Consider the following 5788-nt stretch of genomic DNA (forward strand, 5'->3'; position numbering starts at 1 on the left):
CCCAGCCCTTCTTCAGAATGTGTCTTGTTCTAAAGCCCAGGATTATGGACTAACTCAGTCCTTTAGTTCTTAACACTTCCCTATCTCTTTCTCATCAATTTAAGTAGCAACTAAGGTTTGAGGAGCAGTGATGTTACATTTCTTCTGTTAGGTAGATCTGACCTAACCTCTTTCCCCAGGCTCATTCGCTGCGGTGCCCCCATAGGTGCATCACCCCAGGATAAGCCCTGCCCTAGCTGAGTCAGCCAGTTATGCATGTTTCAGACAAAGATGGGGAGGGTGAGCCAGGGCCTCTGCTGAGGACAAGATTGTAGCACCAAGATTTGCTGCCTTTATTTGCATAAAGCAAGGAGCTGAGTTGTCCTGGAATGGTCTTGCGCCTGCCCCCGCCCCTGCCTCACACCTCAGCAGCCTGGTGCCCAGTGGCTCTAAGACCAGCTGTGACTTCACCTTCTTGCTAGTTCTTTGGTGTTCCTGTCAGTCTGTTTCTTCTGCAAGATCCCTACTTGACTAAGAAGTGGCTGATATGCTCATGAACTCCAACCCCAGGTAGCCAAGATTTGGGTGGCATTGAGCAGCTGCCCTGAGATCTGGATCTGGTATCCCGAACGGAAAGACCTAGGGGAGCCAAGGAAGCAGTGATCCGCCCACAGGCACGATTGTCTGAAGCCCGGAGCTTCCTCCAGAACAGGATTTCTCTGGAGGCCTCCTTTGGCCCTTAGCACTCAGACCTTCAGTTTGTCTGTCTGTAATCCGCTTGTAAAAATCCCAACTCCAGAACTGCGCTTCCCCTCGAGCCCCTGTGTTGCCCTGGTCATCTCCACGGCAGTAAGCTCTCACCACCCCTGCCCTTGTGGCACGTCACTCTGGGTTGGTGTTTTCCCTCCCGGTTTAACCGTCCCTTCCGGCAGGTCCTTACCTGTTCATTTGTGCTTTGACTCCTGTTGCTTAAAACCCCAGTTGGACAACCTCTCCAGGGACTGAGCTTCTGAAGCATAGTGAGTAGATAATTAAATCTAATTGAGCAACTAGAAACACTGAATACCAAAAACTGGCCCAAAATGCAAGGAGATCCTGCCATTTGGGAAGAGAGTTGAACAAAGCCTTGGAAGTGGGAAACGTGGAGAGGGCGCATCCGTCCAGTCTTCCCGTTGGTGCAGTAGCAGCACTGGGGCTCCCAAGGGATGAACCTGCTGCTTTCCAACTGTCCCACCCCTCAGAGCCTCCTCTTCAGGAGTGGGTACCTGGATTCCAGGGTACATGCAAGAACCTGTATTCTACCACGTGGAGGGGAGGCGGGACCAGGTTCTGAGGAGTCCTGCCATCACCCTTGCCCACGTAACCGCCGCCCAGCAAACTGTGCACCACAGTGGCCTTCGAGGAACCCTGGGGCTCTTCCCTGTCACAGCTAAGGATTCTTTTCTTCTTTGTTATATTCATCCAAATATTTTTTAGTGCCTTCTGTGTCCCAGCTGGCTTTACAAACCTTGAGGATTAGGTAGAGGTGAGATGGTGAGTGGGAGCAGAACCAGAGGTATGGAGGCTCAGTGACCACCTGGACAGGGAGAAAGCCCTCTGGCCAACTCCACCAGGCTCGAGGGGCACAGAGTTATCAGCCCAGGTGCGGACAGACTGGCAGAAGTGGTTCTCCCAGAAGTGACTCCTTGAAATCTGGACTGCAGGGGCTCTGCCATAGCAAGAACAGGGCTCCTGCTCAGCGACCTGACCGGGCTTGGGCAGGAGCAGGATGGTTCCTTTTCAGCTTATAGCAGTAATCCTTAATCTTGGCGGGTTCCTAGATTCCTTTGGAAATACAAAGATAAAAATTGTGGACTTTCTCCCCAGGAAAATACATGTGCATAGATACTTTTGCATACCACTTGAAGGGTTCATGAATGCCCAGAGGTCCATTCTTGGTTCCTGAGTCTTATAAGAATCTCTCCCTTAGACATGGAGTCCAAACCTCCACCTCCTGGTGGAGACCAAGGTGCTTCCTGCTGAGAACAGGTGACAGCTCCCTCTTCAAGGAGGAAGGCTGCTCATCAGAGAAGGAAGTCCAGGCAGGAAGCTGCCGAGGAGTCATTCCTGGGGTTGTCCGCCAGACTGGTCCTGCTGAACCCAGAGGCTGATCCTGGATGAAACTCCCAGAAACAGGAGTCTCCTCAGTCCCACCTCTGAGAGGAAAGCCCATCATTGATCTGTGTCCAGACACAACTGGCCATCGCTTTCCTCCACTTTCTTTCTGTTCCCTGGGGTCAACTTGAGCTGGAAGGCTTCACAAAGAAGAGTACCCTAAACATAACCAATGTGTTGGGGAAGTGAGGAGCAGACATAGTTCTGGGATTTTTCTCCTCCCTCTGCATTATTTTATCCTTGGGACGATGGCTACCCCTCATTGTTCAGATCCTGCTGGCAGCCTCACCTCAGAGTTCTCATGGTGGGAAAGGACCTGTGGTCTCTCCCCGCACACCACCCTTTCTACTACCAGCCAGCCTGAGTTCTCCCATTCCAGGTGGGTTCTGGAAGGACACGGCCTCCCCTCCTTCCTGTCATTCCCGAGTTTCTGATCTCTCTACCTGCCAGGTTTCTGATCTACACAAAGGCCTGTCCCAGCAGGACCTTGGGATGGGGGTCCTTCAGTCTGCCCATGCTACCAATTGGCTTTAATTTCTCCCTCCAGCTATAGTCTGGACATCCTTTGGCTGTGCTTCCTTTTTTTTTTTTTTTTAAGATTTTATTTATTTATTGGACAGAGAGAGAGGGAACAGAAGCAGTAAGAGAAGGAGAGGGAGAAGCAGGCTTCCCGCTGAGCAGGGAGCCTGATGTGGGGCTCGATCCCAGGATGCTGAGATCATGACCTGAGCCGAAGGCAGATGCTTAACGACTGAGCCACCCAGGCGCCCCGGCTGTGCTTCCTTCTTTTGTCTGTGGCCCCTGTGTCCGCAGTGGCGGCAGTGTTGGAAGGAATTCCCAGAGCTGACAAGTGATTCCAGGGGCTGCATCATGCACACGTGCTCCCTGCCCTCCATAGCTTCAGGTGTGCAGGTAGGTCAATGACTGGGAGAGTGGTGGGGCACAGGGAATATTGGGAATATTCTCTCTAGCCATGGAGAGGTGTACAGATTAAAGTAGATGGGCAAGAACCGAAAGTAATGCAGATTAGGAGCTAACCAGCCAGGCTTTCTGATTCTGCTGAGTGTCTGGCCCCCTCACACTCTTGAGTTGTCCCTCCAGCCTCATCTACCCAGACCAGGGAGGAGGAAAAAAGGTTCACGTGGGAGACCCTTCCTTTCACACGGACACAGACTTCTGGAGAGCCTCTGGGCCCTTCTCTTAACCTGTTCACCTTTGGAAACAGTTCCCCTTGGAGAGGTGTTGATGGGAGAACTTCTTGCTTGTGGTGTTGGGACGGGAGGGAGCGACAGAGGGGCTGAGGCGCCTGGTGGTAAGAAGAGGTGAAGGTAGGGGCACCTGGCTGGCTTAGTACCTAGAACATGTGACTGTTGATCTCAAGGTTGTGAGTTCGAGCCCCATGTTGGGAGTAGAGATTACTTACAAAAGGAAAACAAAATTAGAAGGGGTGAGGGCACAGAGAGACGTGGCCCCTACTGCCAAGCCTCATGTCAGCACCTTGGATCCCGAGCACTGCCCCATTTGTGCAGCCCTCAGCTGGGTCCTTCGCTCTCTGGCTCCTGCAGCACCTCGGCAGAAGCAGTCTGTGGCCAACAGTAGCCATGGGGCGGCTTTGCTCAGCAGTAGCTGTCCTCAGCCCGGGGACCCCAGCCCTTCCTGGACTCTGACCAACCCTAACTCGTGACTGTTGCTGGACCCTGGGACTGCCCCTCCTTTTCTCTGACCTCATGACCTCTTTCACTTGACCTTTCCTTGACCTGTGGCCCTTCAGCTGGTTGCTCCCTGCAGTGGGTCCCCTCTTTCCTCCTCCTCCTCTCCTGCTGGTCTTAACTGGTAGCCCAGAACCTGCAGTGAAGTCAGCTGACCCCTGCTCCTATCCAGGAGGAGAGAGCCTCCTGATGCCTTCATCCCATGGAAATGGGGCCACAGTGTTCAAACCTGTCCACAGATATGCATAGCTTCTACTGCTTCAGAGAGATGTGCTACCAGGGAGGCAAAGTTCTCCAAACAGCAGAGCACGGGGAGCATGGCAGCGAAGGTGAGGGGCCCGGTGGGGCTGCTGCTGACCTTGCGTGCGGTAAGGTCCTGGGAGAGAGATGCTGACGGGGGAGAGGAGTCAGTGGTTGGGGTTGGGGCAGAGGGTTGAGCTTGGTCCAGGACTGGCCATCCCTGCTCCTCCCAGACTCTCGCCACTCTCTTCCAGCTGATTCGACTCAATGCTGCCCACTACACGGCCCAGTGCAGCCTCAGTTACGACGGAAAATGAAACCAGTCCCAGTCCTTGCCTGTGGGCCAATAACTGGGCCGCCAGCCCAAGCCCTTGCTCTCTGCAGGGCTGCGATGGCAGCCCGCTGTCTCTGCTTGGCACTTAGTGAGCTGGCCTCTGCTCAGCAGCCCCACCAGCCTGGGGCCAGAGCCCCTCCTCCATTGCCCTGACTCTCACTCCTCCCATTGGCCCCGTGAGCTCTGAGCCCCACCCCACTGCTCCCCAGCCCCAGCCTTGCCCACCCACTAGCCCCCAACTCTGAACCCCACTCTTTGAAAGGCCCTCAAGTCTGAGGTCAGTTTTCACCAACCCTCAGCCTCTAGCAACACCCTAACCTTTGAGCCTGGTCAGGCTGACCCTTACTTTTGAGATCTACTGTCATCACTCCCCAAGTCTGAGATTTGTACCTTTGGTTCCCTACTCCCTCCAGATTCCCCCTCCCACCCCCCTTCCCCCTCTCCACACCAGCACTTCCCCCCCCACAAAACGGTGCTGGTCCAGGGTGGCAGCACAGTGGGGAGTTTCAGGTTGTGATTGTCCCACCCCCAACACGAGCCATTTCTGGGGGGGGGTGGCTGGGACTTTGCAGAGGGGTTACCACCGCACCCCACTCCCTGCAGCAGAAGGACCTGTCACCGCACTTCCCCAGGCAGCCCTGCTCAGCTCCCAGGCCTAGGCCACCTGACCATCCCAGAGGATAAGCTGCTTCCCGCTACACTCCTGGTGACCCTCAAGAGGAACGTGGATCCTTCACACCTGCCTGCTCTGGGAGGCAGAGGCAGGGACAGAGTGGGGGCTCGGACCAGCGGACCAGAGGACAGACGGACGGACACGTGAGGCTTCAGCACCGCTTCTGTGCAGCATTCACTCCCTGTTCAGCCTGAACAGAGTTCCCTGCCCCTCAGCCTGCCCTCCACTTTCTCTTGCAGGGGAAAATCTGTGCCACCTTCTCCTGCCCTTTCTGCTTCAAAGGGCAGAAAGCTGTGACCATGTGCCCCAAGGGCTTGGACTTAGGTGAGCCCTGGGAGTGCTCCAAAGATTGCAGTGCTGTCCTTCTGCAGAACTGCATGCCTTTCTCCTCGCACCTGCACAGAGCAGGTCAGCAGCCGGCTCTGGCTAGAGCTAGAGCTGCTGGGGGCCAGGCTGCCCAGGGTCCAGCAAGCTTGACCCTGTCAGCTCTGCGTTATACCAAATCCAGGGCAGCAGCTGGGATTTTCCAAGTCTCCATGACATGCTTCCTTGTTTCTGGTCACCCTGTATGTTCTCTGGGGACTGGCTGGCTGACCTCGTGGGGAGGGAGCTGGGGGACCAGGGAGGTTCCGCTCAGCCCTAGTCCCACTTAACACTTTCTGCCTCGGTGAGTGGGGGTCAGGGGCAAGCGGAGTACGA

The sequence above is a fragment of the Callorhinus ursinus genome, unplaced genomic scaffold (assembly GCF_003265705.2).
Source record: "Callorhinus ursinus isolate GAN/ISIS: 27379988/994484 unplaced genomic scaffold, GSC_fseal_2.0 scaffold18, whole genome shotgun sequence".
Lineage (NCBI taxonomy): Eukaryota > Metazoa > Chordata > Mammalia > Carnivora > Otariidae > Callorhinus > Callorhinus ursinus.